Here is a 20261-nt window from a genome sequence, read left to right as displayed (position 1 = left end):
TTTCAGACAGTGTCAGCCACGCAATGAGGTCAATCATTCAGTATGGCAACTTTCATTTCATGAGTGGCAGGAGTAATTACATTCTACTGTGCCTGTATAATCAAATTAACTTTGTGTTCATGATCTTCATCTAATTCAGCGTATTCTTTTAATAACTCCCCAGTTGTATGATAGCTTCCATGGTAGCTTTCTTGTGGTAATCAGCTTTTGCAAAAAGTCAAAGCTTTATAAAACACGGGTATTCCACCACAAAGCACTTGCTGTCATATTTTTCTTTTAAGTTTTAATGTCATCACACTCATATTACTTTCTCTGGATTTTGGTTGCTTGCTAAAACAAATAGTTTATTGTCTGCCTACGCACAGTGAGCTATTTGTTCTTTCCACTCATTATAATTCCATTCAATCATGTTGCACCATGTTTTTGATACCCACACTCACCTTACCATTGGAGTTATTAGTCAGTTTTCTGGTAAGGGTAACTGATGGTGTTGCAGCACGAAATCAGAACAAATGGTAGACTATTACTAAAAAGAGAGAATTGTTGCTGAAGCTTTTCATCTTACATTCAGGACAAATGCAAGAATGCCAAATTTTAAATGATCACAACAATTTATACTACAGGAGGAAAGGTTGCTGATTGGCTGGTAAGTTGACCCCGATTGGCCGAGGCATTGCCATGGAGAAAGCAATGGGGAGCTCTAGGCTCACCAAGCCCCTGGGTTATTCAAAAAAGGCACAAGGCTTGAACATATTCCTTTTCTTTGCAGAGAATGGGTCCTTGCGTATGAATGTGGAGCTGGGAGGAGCAGGGGTATTCCTCACAACTCCCCCAACTCCGAGCATGCGGACTGCTGAAAGATACCGATTCCACCCTTCCCCCAACCCTGATTGACATCCACCCCGACCGACACCCACCCCAATTCATGCCCCACTGACCCACAACCACTCCCGGCCAATCAATTCACCCCCGATCTAGCAAGCGTAAAAGCCACGTTATAAGCTCGACTGTTATTCTTGCATTGTTTTTACTGTAGCTATTAGCGCACTCAGGACTTTTCAACAAATGCTGTGCAATCCTGGAATGGTAGACTGCTGTTTGCCTTAATTAGTGTCCCAATTAAATCTCACTTCACCTGGTTCTTCTGTGCTTCTTTCCCCTTCGGGTGAGATCTTAGACTGAGGTCCAATCTACCCTCTCAGGTAGGCACAAATGATCCCACAGCCACTATTTCAAAGAAGAACAGTAGAGTGCTCAACCACATTTGCCCCACAGCCACCATTGACCGGGATGTATTGACTGGAGGGGAGTGGTTGCAGATCAATGGGGCATGAATTGGGGTGGTTGTCAGTTGGGGTGGATGTCAGACGGGGTTGGGGGGGAGGAAGGGTGGAATCAGTGTCTTGCAGCAATCCGTATGCTTGGAGTTGGGGGAGTTGGCAGGAAAACTCCTGCTTCTCCCAGCTTCACACTGAGCTCAATAAACTTGCCTAGTTCATTGCGTAACGTCTGCTGGGCCACATGTTGACCTGGTGCTGAATGTCTCACGACAGATCAGTCTTGCTGAGGGTGCCTCCAACAGGACTGAGGCACCTTGGTTGCGTATGCTTCAGATGTGGACAATGCAGGTGATTTTCGGGCCTTTACCAATGTGACAAGTGGCACAATTCAAACTTGTAATGAGCACGTGTTTCATGCCCGACATATTGGAGGCATTGGGGATCTTTTCACACCCACAAAATGGGCAATGAGTGGCCAGCTTGCTAAATCTATATCTTATTGAAGGTAATGCATGCTTTGCCATTAGAATAAATCAAATTCACTTAGGCTCACTGAAAGTTTCTCTCAAATCTCCCAAACATTCCCTCCATACTAGCAGATCTGAAAGAGATGAAACCTGTGCAAGTATGCAACAACAACAACTTGTATTTATATAGCACCTTTAATGCAATGAAACACCCCAAGGCGCTTCACGGGAATGTTATAAAGCACAATTTGACATCAAGCCACATAAGACAATATTAGGCCAGATGACCAAAAGCTTGGTCAAAGAGGTTGATTTTACGGAGTGTCTTAAATGAGGAAAGAGAGGTAGAGGACGGGAGGTTCAGGGAGGGATTTCCAGAGATCAAGGCCTGAGCAACTGAAGGCACGGCTGCCAGTGGTGGAATGATTAAAATCGCGGATGCTGGAGATGTCAGAACTAGAGGAACACAGAAATCTCGGAGGGTTGGAGACAGTGACAAAGGCAGGGAGAGATATGAAAACAAGGGTGAGGATTTTAAAATCCAGGCATAGCTCATCTCAGGGCTAAATATGACATAAGATTGCGGAGAGTAGGCTCAGCCTTAGTTGTCAGGGAGAGGAATGAGTTGGTTGCCGGGATTAAAGACAATAGCTTCAGGTTTCTCAATATTTAATTAGAGGGAATTTCTGCTCACCTAGTACTGGATGTCGGACAAACAGCCTGTCTATGCAGAGATTGCAGATGGATCGAGGATCTGGCGGTGAGTTAGAGACGTGTGCCATTGGTAAATGCAAGGAGACACTAATATTAAGACATTAAATATGGCGATGAACACAGCACTAGAATCAGAGCGGGTATTAGTTCAGACAACTCCCAGAGTGACTGGCTCAGGGCAAGTATCCTTCTACCAGGCCCTCATTTATTTTTTAATGGAAAGGAGAATTCTTTACTTCTGAATTTTTTACATGGGTATGTTTTTACCACAGTTGATGCCTTTGTACGGCCTCTTAACAAAAAAGCAAAGTGAAAGTATGCTGAAGCCTCGGGGATTTGCATTTCAAAACCCAATGAATCAATTCCCCACTGAAATGAATGAAAGATGGAGCCTTGTGGAATGGAGCTCATGGCACGATGACTGACAGCAGGAAAATGAAGTGGCAGTACAGTGAGAATTACTAAGGGAATGCTTATTGTGAATACTAGAACGGTGGATTCATCACAGACATTGTCTGTTATTAAAGCAACAATATGCTTCAAAAATAGAGTTTCAACTTCAGCAACCGGCAATATTTCTGTAAACTGTCGCTGCAGATTCTTTCTCGAAACATTGACGGTTTAAGGTATATTGAAGGAGCCAGGGAGAACGTACAATTAAACAGGGCCTTTTGGCGACCCCAGGATGTCCTGAAGCACGGCCAAAGACGTCCTTTTGAAGTGTAGTCACTGTTGTCAGGCTGGAAACATGGTAGCCTTGCCAACACCAAGCTCTCACAAACAGCCACAAGACAAGTATCAGATAATGGGCAAACTTTTACGCCAGCGGGATTTTACAATCCCACTGAAGTCCATGGACCTCTGAATGGCTCACCGCATTTTATGGCTTCGCCCCCGCTGTGACTGGGCTGTAAAACCCCACTCAATCTGTTTTAGCGATGTAAGTAAGGGATAGATATTGACCAGGGCATGAGGGATAACATCCCTGTTCTTTTTCAAATATAATGTAGAAAGTGTCAACCCTCCACAGGGTACAGGTCAGGAGTGTGATGGAATACTCTCCACTTGCCTGGTTGAGTGCAGCTCCAACGACACTCAAGAAGCTGGACACCACCCAGGACAAAGCAGCCCCGCTTGATTGGCAGCCCTTCCACCAAGTTAAACATTCACCTCCACCGCCCATGCACAGTGGCAGTAGTACGTACCATCTACAAGATGCACTGCGTCAACTCACCAAAACTCCTCCGGCAGCACCTGCCAAACTCGCGGCCTCTACCACCCCAAAGGACATGGGCAGCAGATGCAATGGGAACACCACTACCTGCTAGTTCCCCTCCATGCTATAAACTATGTTGCCATTCCTTCGCTGTCGCTGGGTAAAATTCCTGGAACTCCCTTCCTAGCAGCACTGTGGGTGTACCTACACCACATGGCCTGCAGCGGTTCAAGAAGACAGCTCACCATCAACTTCTGAGGGGAAATTAGGGATGGGCAATAAATGCTGGCCTAGTCAGTGAAGCTCACACCCTGTGAAAGGATAAAAAAAATGCAGCAGCCAATTTGCACACAGCAAGGTCCCATCAACACCAATGAAATAAATGAGCAGGTAGCCTGTTTTGTCAGTTAGTTGAAGGATAAATATTGAGCAGCAGGGAGAACTCCCTTGCTCTTCCTCAAAGTAGCATCACAGGATATTTTACATCCACCTGATAGGTCAGAGGAGACTTGGGTTAACGTCTCCTCTGAAAGAAGACACCTCCAAGAGTATGGCATTCCATCAGTGCTGCACTGGAGTGCCAGCCTGGATTATGCACTCCAATCGCTGGAGTGAGAATTGAACCCACAGCCTATTGGCTCAGAGTTCTAAGTGCTATTCACTGAGCCATGACAACCTGGAAGAGAGTAAGCAGTAGTTTCCATCTCCAAATGTTCAACACTCCACCCTGCTCTCATGCCCACATGTCCGTCCTTGGCTTGCTGCAATGTTCCAGTGAAGTTCAACGCAAACTGGAGGAATAGCACCTCATCTTCCGACTAGGCACTTTACAGCCTTCCGGACTTAACACCGAGTTCAACAACTTCAGACCACGAACTCTCTCCTCCATCCCCACCCCTTTTTGATCCCCCTCTTTTTTCTATATTCATTTCTATTTTTAAATTTGTATTTCTTTATTTTTCTCCCTACTACTTTCATTATTATTATTTTTAAAAATTTATTTCCATTTTTATTCATTGTTTTACCCCCAGCTTTTAGCCTTCTTGATCTTTTTTCTCACCACCGTCCCCTCCCCCGACCCCACCCCCACCCCAGAGTGCTTAACCTGGTCCTGCCATTCTGCTTTCCACTCTTAGTGTCACCATGAGCACCTCCTTTAGCCAGGATAACCACTATTAACAGCCCTTTGACCTTTTGGTTATGACATCTTTCACAATCTCTCCTTTGCCTCCACCTATCACTGGCCTTCTATCCAGCTTCACCTAATTCACCTCCCCCCCCCGCCCAAACAGTATTTATTTCATCACATTTCTACTTCCCTTTAGATCTGAAGAAGAGTCCTACGGACTCGAAACGTTAACTCTGTCTTTCTCTCCACAGATGCTGTCAGACCTGCTGAGTTTTTCTTTGTTTTTGTTTCAGATTTCCAGCATCCGCAGTATTTTGCCTTTAAAGTGTTCGCAGACAGGTGCCCTATTTTGATCAGTTTTATTTAAGGCATGATAAAATCTTGAACCCCAATTCAAGACCCCGTTTAACCACTTCATGTCTGGACATGAGATAATACTGCCAAATTAGCACAGGGCACCATCTACCACAGATGCACCACAGCAGCTCACCAGGGCTCCTTAGACAGCACATTCCAAACCCGTGACCTCTACCACCTAGAAGGACAAGGGCAGTTGATGCAATGGGAACACCACCACCTGCAAGTTCCCCTCCAGCCCCACACACCATCCTGATGTCCCAGAAAGGAAAAACAGTTCGGACCAGTGCTCTTATTGCCCAGTTTTACTGGTGTTCCATTTTAATGTATACAAGATCAGTTCAGACCAGTGTTATTATTTCCCAGTTTTTACTGTTTTTTTCCTTCTGGGTTGGAACTATATCATTGTCCCTTCGCTGTTGTTGGATTAAAATCTTGGAACTCCCTCCCTAGGAGCACTGTGGGTGTACCTACACCACAGGGACTGCAGCGGTTCAAGATGGCAGCTCACCGCCACCTTCTCAAGGGCAACTAGGGATGGGCAACAAATGCTGGCCTTGCCCACGGCGCTTATGTCCCAGGAATGATTTTTTTAAAAAATGTGCTAATTTGACATGATTCTGGCTGATAGGTCTGGCTGTGCAAATGAACATGACTGGAAAATTGAGCATTTTCCAATGGCATCGATGTAAATTCTGGGGTAATTCCTGTTTTCATGTGATTGGGGAAATACCAGCAATTATAGTAGAGCCCAAAATGAGCTGGCAATAACTATGTCAATACCTCCCTTTATAACATTGCAGGTGGTTGGACAAAATGAGTAGATTATGTCTCCCCTTTATTATGTAACTATATCTTCATCCCCTGATTTAATCTGGCACTTTTAACCAAATGGGGGTTCTTACAATCCGTGGGGCAGAGTTTAGCCCTTGTCGGGCGGGCTTGACGGGGGGGGGCAGGCGGGGGCAGTCGGGAAGCCGCCCGCCGCCTGCGATCGAGGCCGGAAGGTGCCAATGGAGGCCAGCCCAGCGTGAAATGCAGGAGTGCGCCCTGGCAAATCTCCCCGGGGCACAGAGGCAGATGAACGTTGTTCCAAATATAAAACAAAGGTCTCAAAAATGTAATAAAACGTGTCACCTCATGTGACTCTGTCATCTGTGCAGGGGGGCATGTTATAAGTGAAATGTAAAATGTTTCATTTTATTTTTATTTGCTGCTGGAAACCCCGACCCAACCACGGGCAGCGAAACATTTCTTTCAAGTACCTTTTTAATGGCCTTAATAGGCCTTTTAATTGTTGGCTGGTGTACTACCGACTCTGGGGACCGCCCGCCAAGGTAAAAATTCTGCCCATTATGTAGTGAAGTGAACTGTAACGGAATAAAGCAGCTTGCAGTCAGCCTAGGTATAGTCCTACAATAGTGCCATCTGGTGTATAGATTAAGCTATGCCTTTACTTATATACATCTCCCCCTATCCTTGGCTTAATTTATTTCCATGGTTCAACCCTTCCTTCTCCCCACCTCCAGGAGTTGGCAAAAATCAAAATACCTGTCGCCAGTTCTGAACAACCCCTCCTCTCCGATATATCCCAGTCCCACTGGGCACATTCCAATCTCGTTAATCATTATCCAGAATGAGCTACTCCTGCCATTTTTTTACACTGTGGTCACCTCTTTTTCCAGAAAGCGTTTTAAGCTGTTGCCATGGAGGAAACTTTCTACACTGTGGGGTCGATCTTAACAATGTACAATAGTCTAAAACAACTGACCATGAACCAGTAGCCCATTTTACATCCTTCCCGATTGGTATTCCTATGGAAAACAATGGAAAGACACTTATAATGAGAAATCTAAACAAAATATTGGTTAGGCCACAGTTAAGAGTACTGGATATCCCCATTATAGAAAGGACTTGAGAGTTATAGAGAGCACACAGCACAGATTCATTGGGATAAAACCAAGGATGGGAGAGATTTGAGATTCTAGGATTATTTCCCATCAATACAGGAAAGTACAAGTAAGAGGAGATTTGATGGATGTTTTTAAAATGATTTGGGGTTTGGATAGAAATGATAGGGGAAATCTGTTTGGGAGGTGAGTGACAAGGAGCCATTAATTTAAAACAATCCCTGCAGGATTGGGAGAAGAGTATGGGAGATTTTTCTTTATCCAATGGATTGTTGTGAATGGTTGAGGCAGAGAACATTGCATCTTTTAAGAGGCTTAGTATTTGAAGTAGAGTAAAATGTGGGACTGTGGGGAGAGAATCGTGTTTATTGTTGTGTGGCTGGGATCTAGTTGGGGGTTTTGGGGATTGTCTGTTCTCCCAAAGTATGCTGTTGAACCTGTAGTTTACAGCAAGTAGCATCACATATTTTTTATTAATTCACAGGATGTGGGCATCGCTGGCTGGGCCAGCATTTATTGCCCATCCCTAGTTACCCTTGAGAAGGTGGTGGTGAGCTGCCTTCTTGAACCGCTGCAGGCCATGTGATGTAGGTACACCCACAGTGCTGTTAGGAAGGGAGTTAGGTGTCTTAGTCCAAGGCCTCTTCCCTGTGCAGTGTGTAACCTTCAGACCAAAGTGATGGTCCAGCTTCACACTCACTGGACACATTAGTGATGCCTGCACCTCGATGGTGCTTGTCATTGCTGCCAGAATGTCGTGGGCAGGCGTCACAGAGTTCCATCATTCTCTCTGCGTGCTCTCAGCATCTTTGAGCTGGGGCTGGCTCCCCACCTCTTCAGCATCTTTGACTGGTGGCGCAGTGCCCCTGAAGAAGTCAGGTGCTGAAGGCAGAAAATACATCAGGTACATTTAAAGTAACACGGCTGCGTCTCTATGATATGAGCCTGAACGCAGAGCATAAGCGAGCTGCCTTCAACTAGACAGAAGTCAGATATTCACAGAGGCAATGTGAAGGTCTATGGAGTGTCCTCACTACATGTCGTCATCGTCCTCCTGGAATCTAGTGATGATTAGGGTCTCCTCTGCGTGTCCATGACATAAGCCTGAGCACTGAGGTTATGTGTGCTACCATCAGCCACACAGGAGTCCAACATTCACAGATGCAAGGTGAGGTTGTCAGGACTTTCCTCACTGCCTCTCGTCATCATCCTCCACAAATCTTATGGCTATCAGGAACTCCTGACTGCGTCTGCCTCATCTGGCCAGTGCGATGGCCTCATCGCCAGCATCCTCGCCTTCGAAGACCTCATCATCATCATCCCCTTCAACGTTCTCCTCATTGGAGGATACATGCAGCTCCTCCATCTTCTCCTCAGCCAAACCCTCCCCGCTTTGCAGTACCAGATTGTGGAGCGCGCAGCAAGCGACCATGATGAGCAACACCATCTAGGGGCTGTATTGCAGCCTCCACTGGACCTGTCGAGGCACCGGAACCTCATTTTCAAAATGTCTATAGTTTGCTCCACCAAAGTCCAGGTTGTAGCATGCGTCTCATTGTACCATCGCTGCAGTCTGAGGCCACCACACGGGTATCATCAGCCACATCCTCTGTGGGTAGTCCTTGTCCCCAAAGAACCAACCCTTCAGCCTCTCTGGACCCTGGAAGGTGTCAGGGATCTGTGACCTGCTACGGATGTAGGAGTCTGAGACACTCCCTGGGAATCGTGCGCAGACCTGCAGGATGCGTTTGTGGTGGTCACACACCAGCTGAACATTCGGCAAGTGGAAGCCCTTGCGGTTGATGTAGCTGACTGCTTGTTGCCATGGAGATCTAAGTACCACATGGGTGCAGTTGATGGCACAAATCCCAGCGCTCTTGCTTCCTGGAATTCCTGATCCCGGGTGAAATGCACAAAGTTCCATGCCTTTGTGAAGATGGCTTCTGTGACCTCCTGGATACACTTGTGCATGGAGCGGGATCCTGCACAGGTCACCTGTGGAGATCTGGAAGGAGCTACTGGCATAAAAATTGAGCGCCACAGTCATTTTCACGGCCACTGGCAGTGGATGCCCTCCATGTCCCCTTGGCGCCAAATCCTGCAGCAGGTGGCATATGTGACCAACCAGTTCCCTAGAGATGCGCAGTCTTTGGTGACACTGGTCCTAAGTCATCTGCAGGAATGACAGGCACCATCTATAGACCCTGGATCTAGCGAGGCACCTACGAGCGACGGCTCACTGTTGATCTTCAGCTACGTGTGCACCAGGCCCCCGGCACCCCTTCATCTTGAGGGAGGTGCTTCTCCCTTTGCCAAGCCAGGCAGCTCCACTGCACTCTTCTCCTACTTCTCTGGTCTCAGTAAGCCATGAGTCATACTGCTAAATCACCAGGCTCCATGATCGCAGAATCACAGAATTGTTACAGTGTAGAAGGAGTCCATTCGGCCCATCGTGTCTGCACCCGCTCTCTGAGCATTTTAACTTAGTGCCAATCTCCTGCTTTTTCCCCATAACCCTGCACATTGTTTCTATTTAGACTGAACTGAATGCCTCAGTTGAACCTGCATCCACCACACTTCCAGGCAGTGCATTCCAAACCCTAACTACCCGCTGTGTGAAAAAGTTTTTTCTCATGATCCTGATATAACAACAGAAAATGCTGGTAAAACTCAGCAGGTCCGGCAGCATCTGTGGAGAAAGAAGCAGAGTTAATGTTTTGAGTCCGTATGAATCTTCTTCAGAGTCTTTTAGCTCTGAAGACTCGAAACGTTAACTCTGTTTCTCTCTCCTCAAACGCTGCCAGACCTGCTGAGTATTACCAGCATTTTCTGTTTTTGTTTCAGATTTCCAGCATCTGCAGTATTTTGCTTTTGTCCATGATCCTGATATTCACTTGCAGGACCAAAGAGAGAGACACGTAGATGAGCAGATGTGTCCTGAGAAACCTTCTTAGTTAAGTCCGAAGGCCCCTTCACACATGCCAGAGGGTGCTGGCCACCACTTGGTCGGCCAGTTTGTAGTGCGCTCATTGGCTGTCCGAAATCCCACCCACCTCTGCCCCACTCCATTTGACCGATTGGTGGCAGCTTTGGCCACTGGACTGCAGGTTGTGCTCTCAGCTCAGGCACAGGAATTCTCCTAACCCACACTGCAAGGCTGCGCTGTCACCTTGAACCATAGTGGATACTGATCCAAACTTTAATGAAGACATTGCAAAGGGCTGTGAGCACCTCCACCATGCACCATGGCCAACCTTTCACAAGGGGATTGTACATCTTGCCCAGTTGGTCAATTGCTCTGCTGCCCCCTAAAATGTACATTAATTTACAGTCTGCACCCGAGCGGTGAAAAGTTCTGGAACATTTGGTGGCACTTTCATGCTTTGGCGTTGCTTGAGTGGGCAGAACCTGCTTGAGGGGCCTGGGTCAGAGCCTGTCAATGGAGCTGCTGCTAAATGGTCTCAGCTGCGGAAGAATGCTCACTTTTGACAAGCTTTCCCAAGTGCATGGCCACTTCCCTCACACCCCCCTCCCACCCCCTCCCCTCACTCTTCCAGCATGTGCTTGAGTCTTTCCTTCAATCTGTCTATTCTGCCTTGCCTCCCAACACCAGCCCCCCCTGGCGTCCCCCTCCCCTGGTGTGACCTGCACTAGAGCCCTTCCCCCAGCACCACTCTGAAAACCAGCTGGGAGAAAGCAACTTGCCTGTGCCCCCCGCCACACGCCCCCGAAAGCGCAGAATAGATAAGGGGTAACCGGTGGATGTGGAATATTTAGATTTTCAGAAAGCTTATGATAAGGTCCCACACGGGTCTCTGCTGTGGGTCTCCATGTGACTGAAGAGGCTGTTTCTCAACCCACAGATCTTTGAGTACGTACGGCATGGTGTCCGAGGCAGTGGGACCTGAAGTGCAAGATTTGTTTCCCTTTCTTTCCTTCTCTGTTGCTGCTCTGCCCCATCATTAAGACACCGTGACTCAAAGTGTGATGCTACTTGATGGGCAAGTTGTCACCATTTTGAAAGATTGGTAACAAGCTCCTCTCAGTCGTTGATGCCAATGCTGCCGCACTTCAAGGAGAACTTCAGCGTGTCTTTGAATGCCCTCCCTTGGAACACTGGCCATTTGAGAGTTGAGAAAACCTGGCAGGGGAGATGCTTTTTGGCCATCCAGACCCCCAGTGTCCAATCCATCAACGTTGATTTTGCCTCAATGCTTGTGGAGCTCACCTCAAGTACATTAGTGTTTGTTCAACAGTTGCCCCATTGAACCTGGAGGATGCGATGGATACATTGCTTATAGAATTTCTTATGTGTCGCTGATACACAGCCCAGGTCTCACTGCAGCACAGGAGTGTGGTGACAACAACTGCTCTGTACACTAGGACTTTTGCTGGCTTGCAGAGGTCTTTGTTGTCAAACATTCAATGCCGTAGTTTGTAATAACGTGGCTGATCTGGTGTTGGGTCTCCTCATTAACGGTGGCCTTTCGAGAGAGGTGGCTGCCAAGGTCGGGGATGTGCTCAACAAACTCCAGTGTCTCTCCTCAGCTGCAGTATTGTATCCAAGGCACTACACTATTGGAAGGATGTTAAGCACTTTGGAACGGTGCAGAGAATGGTACCAGGGATGAGGGGATTGAGTTAAGTGGGGGAATTAGAAAAGCTGAGTTCGTTCTCCATGGAACAGAGAGAATAAGAGGAGATTTAATTCCAAGTTTTGAAGGTTTTGATAGAGTAAAAAATGAGAAATGATTTCCATTGGCAGGGGCAAGGTTGGTAACCGGGTGACAGAGATTGAAGATAATTGTAAAAGAGCCAGGGGAGATGAGATTTTATTTTCATGGAGAGAGCTGTTATGATGTGGAATGCATTGCCTGAACTGCTGGTGGAAGCAGATTTACAGCAACTTTCCAAAGGGAATTGGGTAAGCACTTGGAAAGGAAAGGCTTGCAGGGCTGTGGGGGAAGAGCCGGGGAGTTGGACTAATTGGATAGCTCTATCAAAGATTTGGCACAGACACAATAGCCAAATGGCCTCCTTCTGCACTTTGAGATGCTTTGAAGATTGCAAAAAAGGCAAGAGCATTATATACAAGTTATCTACACAGGTTGTTGTATAGATTGCAGCTATTTATTGTTTTCAATAGAATTCCTGATATATATGGTTTAACGACCATTTAATTAAGTTGCTTAGTTGTGTAAACCTAAAACCAGGGCAGTGGTGCTGTTCTATCATGTATGAAGGTGAAGTATTGTGGAACCACAAGCTTTTCAAGCTGCTAAAGCAATTAATAGAAAGTCTGGTGATAGACTGTCTGCCAATATTCATTACAAGCCTGCCGACTCCCACAGCTACCTCGGCTACAGCTCCTCACACCCCACTTCCTGTAAGGACTCCATCCCATTCTCTTGGTTTCTTCGCCTCCGTCGCATCTGTTCTGATGATGCCACTTTCAAAAACAGTTCCTCTGACATGTCTTCCTTCTTTCTTAACCGAGGTTTTCCACCCACGGGAAATTGAGACAGAGAGGTCAAGGAAGGGAAGGGAAGTGTCAGAGATGGACCATGTGAAAATGATGGAGGGGTGGAAATTGGAAGCAAAATTAATACATTTTCCCAGGTCCAGACGAGAGCATGAAGCAGCACCAAACACATCTTCCCTTCACCACCCCTGGTGGCATTCCGCAGGGATCGTTTCACCCCCTACACCTCAACCCCCTCCCATGGCACCTTCCCATGCAACCGCAGAAGGTGCAACACCTGCCCCTTTACTTCCCCTCTCCTCACTGTCCAAGGGCCCAAATACTCCTTTCAAGTGAAGCAGCATTTCACTTGCACTTCCCTCAATTTAGTCTACTGCATTCGTTGCTCCAAATGCGATTTCCTCTACATTGGAGAGACCAAACGCAGACTGGGTGACCACTTTGCAGAACACCTTCGGTCTGTCCGCAAGCATGACCCAGACCTCCCTGTCGCTTGCCATTTCAACACTCCACCCTGCTCTCATGCCCACATGTCTGTCCTTGGCCTGCTGCATTGTTCCAGTGAAGTTCAACACAAACTGGAGGTACAGCACCTCATCTTCCAACTAGGCACTTTACAGCCTTCCGGACTGAATATTGAGTTCAACAATTTTAGATCATGAACCCTCTCCTCCATCCCCACCCCCGTTCCAATCCCCCCCATTTTTTCCAATAATTTATATAGATTTTTCTTTTCCCACCTATTTCCATTATTTTTAAATATATTTCCATCCATTGTTTTATCTCTACCTTTTAGCCCTTTTCAATTCCTTCACCCAACCCCATCCCCACTAGGGCTATCTGTACCTTGCTTGTCCTGCTTTCTACCCTTAATTAGCACATTCCTTAGATAATATCACCACCTTCAACACCTCTTTGTCCTTTTGTCTGTGACATCTTTTGGTTATCTCCACCTATCACTGGCCCTCTATCCAGCTCTACCTATCCCACCCCCCCTTAAACCAGCTTATATTTCACCTCTCTTCTATTTTTACTCAGTTCTGTTGAAAAGTCATACGGACTCGAAACGTTAACTGTGCTCCTCTCCACAGATGCTGCCAGACCTGCTGAGCTTTTCCAGGTATTTTTATATTTATTTTTGTTATAGAAAGTCTGTTCTGATTGTTACCGGGGTTTGTTATCAAAGATTTAACTAGATAACAAGGTCAGTGAAGGAGACTCTCAAAGGCACTGGGAGTTGGCAATCCCTCCCTTTCAACACTCCCACCTCATCATCTCTCCCATGGCTTCCAAGCGCCCTCAACTTCAACCACATTTTCAAAACATCCCACTGCCCCCCCAACAACACCCGCCACTATCGCTAACCCATCTCTTCCCATGGTGACCATGGTGCCCACAGCTCAGTGATAAACTCGATGTGAGGAGCACTATAGCTGTTTCTCCTTCAATATTATTGACGGAGAGATTTTAAAGAGGAAATTGTTTTGTTGAAAATACCTCAGATCAGCTTTTTCGGTTTAACAACAGCCAAAATTATATGCCATTTCAAAGGGCAGTTAAGAGTCATTGCTGTGGGCCTGGAGTCACATCTAGGCCAGGCCAAGTAAGGACAGGAGATTTCGTCCCCTGAAGGGCATTAGTGAATCAGATGGGTTCATACAGCAATTAGTAGTTTTATGATCATTATTACTAGAACTAGTATTCTATTCCAGATTTATTGAATTGAATCCCCCCACCCCCTCTGCCCCCTCTGCCATGGTGGGATTTGATAGAACCATAGAACCATAGAACACTACAGCACAGAAAACAGGCCATTCAGCCCTTCTAGTCTGTGCCGAAATATTTTTCCGCTAGTCCCATTGACCTGCACCTAGTCCATAACCCTCCAGACCTCTCCCATCCATGTATCTATCTAATTTATTCTTGAAACTTAAGAGTGAGCCCGCATTTACCACGTCAGATGGTAGCTCGTTCCACACTCTCACCACTCTCTGAGTGAAGAAGTTCCCCCTAATGATCTAATGTCTCTGAGGCATTAGTCCAGGTCTCTGGGTTACTAGCCCACTAACTTTACCCCTATGCTACAGTTCCCTGTAAATGTGGAAATATCTAGTTATAAACAGTTGAGTTTCATGAAGTAATGATGCTCATGAATATGCATTGCGAGACTGCTTTTCCAAACACCAGCATAAAGTAGAAGCCATAATCGGCGAAGCACAAAGCGCAGTGTGAACAAGGCAGCCTTGATTATTAGTAGCTTTGATACCCATCAAATGGTACAAATGTGTTTGATTTCACTTGTGACTCCCTTAGATGTGACTCTGGAGTCCTAACCCACAGCTCACTCGATCTGCAACGCACTCTAGGCCCTTTTAGAGATTTTCTTTGTTCCCTTCTTCTGAACGGATCAGGGCAGCAGACACATTTGGTGTCGACAGATCTTCAGTTCACCGCCTGCAGTGAGGAAAGACATCTAGCCTCTGACCAGCCCATCGCAGTGTCTCCACGTGGACCGGAGCTTCCACCCAACGCACCTTTCAGAGATCCAATTACACAAGGTTCAGCTGCTCGAGACACTATCCCGCTGAACTCGAAAGCGGAAATAACACAAGTCTGAATTAGCAACAGGAGAATGGAGCTGAGAGAAATGGAGAATAGCGGCGAATAGGCGACGTGCAATCAGGACTGTGCAAGAATGATGGAAAATATGAAAGGGACTGGAAGAGAAGTTAAAACAAAAAGAGGGATGGAAACATTTCATGCTGGCAGCACTAACAGTAAGCCAACAGTAAACTCCTTAACATGCTGCCAATTAAACACAGCTCTTTAATGTGTTCAGATTTTCAGCCCAAAACACATTGACAAGGATTACACGAATGCATTTCCTGGGTGTATTTTTCTCTTTGAAAAATTCTCTCGTGCATTGATATTCTTACTCTACCTGAGTTCAAGAGCGGTCTACCTGCCATTTTCCTGTCTGCTACATGTTGATGTGGTGTACATGGACTTTCAAAAGGCATTTGATAGAGTGCCATGCAACAGTCCTGTCAGCAAAGTTAGAGCTCATGGAATAGAACAAAGAACAAGGAACAAAGAAAAGTACAGCACAGGAACAGGCCCTTCGGCCCTCCAAGCCTGCGCCGATCATATTGCCCGTCAACTAAAACATTTTGCACTTCCGGGGTCCATATCCCTCTATTCCCATCCTATTCATGTATTTGTCAAGCTGCCTCTTAAACACCACTATCGTACCTGCTTCCACCACCTCCTCTGGCAGCGAATTCCAGACACTCACTACCCTCTGCGTAAAAAACTTGCCCCGCGCATCTCCTCTTATAGTTTTCTCCTCTCACCTTAAATCCTAGTAATTGACTCTTCCACCCTGGGAAAAAGCTTCTGACTATCTACTCTGTCCATGCCACTCAGAATTTTGTAAACTTCTATCAAGTCGCCCCTCAATCTCCGTCGCTCTAGTGAGAATGAAAGGACAGTAGCAACAAAATTGGCTGAGTGACGGGAAACAGAGAGTAGTGGTTAATAGATGTATTTAGGACTGGAGGAAGGTTTATAGTGGAGCTCCCCAAGGGTCGGTGTTAGGACTCTGCTCTTCCTGATATATATTAATTATCTAGACCTGGGTGTACGGGGCACAATTTCAAAATTTGTGGATGATACAAAACTTGGAAGTATTGTGAACTGTGAGGAGGAGAGTGCAGGACTACAAAAGACACAGACAGGCTGGTGGATTGGGCAGGCAAGTGCCAGATGAAATTTAACGCGGAGAAGTGTGAAATGATTCATTTTGGTAGAAAGAACATGGAGAGACAACATATAATATAGGGTATAATTCTAGGACATGGGTGTAAATGTGCATAATCATTGATGGTGGCAGGATAAGTTAAGAGCGCCTTTATTAAAGCCTCTGGGATCCTGGGCTTTATCAATAGGGCACAGAGTACAAAGCAAGGAAGTTATGTTAAACCTGTATAAAACATTGGTTCAGCCACAACTGGAGCATTATGTCCACTTCTGGGCATCACACTTTCGGAGGATGTGAAAGTATCAGAGGGTACAGAAAAGATTCACAAATGGTTCCAGGGATGAGGAACTTCAGTTACATAGATAGGTTGGAGAAGAGAAGGTTAAGAGGAGATTTGATGGAGGTATTCAAAATCTTGAAGGGCCTGGACAGAGCAGATAGGAAAAAACTGTTCCCATTGGTGGAAGGATTAAGAACTAGAGGACACGGGTTGAAGATAATTGGGAAAAGAAGCAATGGTGACATGAGGAAAAACTTTTTCATGCAGCAAGTGTTTAGGATCTGGAATACACTGCTTGAGAGTGTGGTGAAGGCAGGTTCAATCAAGGCATTCGAGAGGGAATTGGATTATTATGCGAAAAGAAAGAATGTGCAGGGTAACGAGGAGAAGGTGGGGGGTACATGGCACTAGGTGAATTACTCCTTCAGACAGCCAGCACAGACATCATGGGCTGAACTGTCTCCTTCTGTACTGTAACCTTTCTATGACTCAAGGCTGCAAGAAAAAGCTTGTGATCTGATGGGTGATCTGTCATTTACTTACTGTCCCCTTCCCTCCTTACCACAAGATGTTTTGTTACGTTCAAGGTGCTAGATAAATTCAAGTTGTTGTTGTATGGGTTTCCCACCAGCCCCAAGGTGAAATCCGGATTTGAGAGTCAACATTGTTATTGGATTGCCAATGCTAATGGAAAAAGATGGATCTTGCCACCTGAAGGTTTTCTCAGTATGTTAAGTGTAACAAATTTGTAAACCGACCTCATAAAGAATGGGTTCATTGTTGGAAATATATCGCCGTTTCTTCACTGTCGCTGGGTCAAAATCCTGGAACTCCCTCCCTAACAGCACTGTGGGTGTACCTACACCACATGGACTGCAGTGGTTCAAGATGGCGGCTCACCACCACCTTCTCAAGGGCAGTTGGGGATGGGGCAATAAATGCTGGCCCAGCCAGCGGTGCCCACATCCCAAGAACTAATTAAAAGAAAACCCTTGATGATTAACCACATCATGATGCCTAGCTGACCTCTCCCTAGTCCCACAGACCCAGCCTCGTTGAAGACGATCACAATGTCCTGTTGTAACTTTTCTTGTTAAACACAATGTTAATAAAAAAAAGACATTGTTTTTCTAACTCTATTTCCTGACTCCTATTTTATTTCTGTTTTTTGCTATTATGTTTTCCAGCCAGGATTTTTTTTTTTGCAACACTAGAGGAATCAGGTGGTATTGGATCATTCAAACATCTCAGGAAATGAGTTCAGGGCCAGGACCTATGAAGTCACTCCTGGTGAGACATCCTCCAAAGCCCAGTGTTATCGCATGACAAACAGTTGCTTCTCCGGAAACTAAAGTTTGGCAAATGGGACAAATAAATAAAATCAGGGTGGCACCAGATCAATCTTAAACATCCATTTCCCCCTGTCAAATTGAGAATGAAATCAGCAACCCTTTGTTTTAAGTTGACAGCAATAAGGAATTAACAGTAAAATCACTGACAAACCCAACAAAAGACTAAGTGCATTTGAACATATGAATTAGGAGCAGGAATAAGCCATTCGGTCCCTCGAACCTGCTCCACCATTCAATAAGATCATGGCTGATCTGACTGCGGCCTTAACTCCACTTTCCTGCCTGTCCCCCATAACCTTTAACTCTCTTGTCAGTCATGAATCTATCCACCTCTGCCTTAAAAATCATTGATACTGCCTCTACTGCTCTCTGCCGAAGAGAATTCCAAAGATTCACAACCGTCTGAGAGAAAACATTTCTCCTCATCTCTGTCTTAAATGGAGGACCCCTTGTTTTTAAACTGTGCTCCATAGTTCTAGTCCCTCCCACAAGGGGAATCATCATTTCAACATCCACCCTGTCAAGTCCCCTCAGGATCTTATATGTTTTAACAAGATCACCTCTCATTCTTCTAAACTCCAGTGGATACACGTCCAGCCAGAACAACCTTTCCTCATAAGATAATCGCCGACGACCCCCTGCCCCATCCCAGGTATCAGTCAAATTGAACTGTTTGTAATGCATTTATATCCTTAAGTAAAGGAGGTTACTGAACTGACTGTGAAAAGAATAGGCTCACATCACCGAATACCTCAATGATGTGGGCTGTCTATCGGACCTGCACACAATGAAAACACGTTCTGCTGTGTATGGGATGCATTGTGTAAGTGGGCCTAGTGTGCAAGGATATCTTCTCAGATGAAGGCAGTGATGGAACGTGTGAATCTCTCATCTATCTCTCTGGTGGTCTGGACTATGTTAATCTGGTCACTTATCTTTACAGTAATAAAATGATGAAGAGCTTGTGCGGGCAATATGTGCCTGAGAGGGGATTCGGAAAAGATTTCCAAGAGTAGCTCCAGAGATGAGGGACTTCAGTTGCGAGGGTACTTCAGATACGCTGGGGTTGTTCTCATTACAAAAAACAAGGTGATTTATTAGAGGTGTTCAAAATCTTGAGGAGTCTGGACAGATTGGTTAAGGACAAACTTTTCCCATTGGCAGAAGGGTCAAGAACCAAAGGACACTGATTTAAGGTGAACGGCAAAAGAACCAAAGGCAACACAGGAAAAAAACTTCCCTAGGCAGCGAGGAGTTAGGATCTGGAATACCCTGCCTGAGAGTGTGGTGGAGGCTGATTCAGATCTAAGGTGGACAATGCCAGCTTCTGTCAGATAAGGGGAGATGTTGTTGTAGTGATGATGTCATTGGAGTAGTGAACCAGAGGCCCAGGCTAATGCCCAGGGGACATGGGTTCAAATCCTACCACGGCAGTTGGTGAAATTTAAATCCAATTAATAAAATCAGGAATTGAAAGCTAGTCTCAGTAATGGTGACCATGAAACTCTCATTGATTGTCATAAAAACCCATCTGGATCACTAATGGCCTTTAGGGAAGGAAATCTGCCATCCTAACCTGGTCTGGCCTACATGTGACTCCAGACCCACAGCAATGTGATTGGCTCTTAACTGCCCTCTGAAATGGCCTAGCAAGATATTCAGTTCAAGAGCAATTAAGGATGGGCAACAAACGCTGACCCTGCCAGTGATGCCGACATCCCACGAAGGAAAAAAGAAAAGGGGAACACTTGTGGCTCTCAAACAGTATCGGATAATTACCTGAAGATAGAACTTTGCAGGGCTATAGGGAAAAAGGTCGGGGAGTGGGACTGGGTGAGTTGCTTTTACAGAGAGTCAGCACAGACACGATGGGCTGAATGGCCTCCTTCTGTGCTGTAACCGTCCTATGTTTCTATGGAGCTTAGAAGGCAATATAACCATGCTCACAGGATGCTCAGAAGGGATTGAGAAGAATTAAGCCCATTTTGCTGACTTCATGTTGTTAGTCTGATGTCACTTTTATGTATCTTTGGTGCACAATGATTTTGTGGCAGTGAGCCCGGAATGTAGAGATCAAAGGCAGAATTAGTATAAGAATTATAGAATGAGTATCTGTATTCTGTACTCATACTGGAAATTGTGAAGTGCACTGCGTCGGAGCACACATTCTGGATCGTGTAGTATGATATCTCAATAAGAAACCTTTAGCATGTATACTGGAATCAATCATGTAGTGTGGTCTCTTATTAAACACCAGAGCCTACATTGTGTGTGTGCAGTCCAGTTGATAAAATAATGAGACAATTTAGAACAA

Source organism: Cetorhinus maximus, chromosome 1 (assembly GCF_964194155.1).
Source record: "Cetorhinus maximus chromosome 1, sCetMax3.hap1.1, whole genome shotgun sequence".
In the NCBI taxonomy this organism is placed as follows: domain Eukaryota; kingdom Metazoa; phylum Chordata; class Chondrichthyes; order Lamniformes; family Cetorhinidae; genus Cetorhinus; species Cetorhinus maximus.
The sequence above is the reverse complement of the archived record's forward strand: the minus strand, read 5'-3'. Positions refer to the sequence as shown.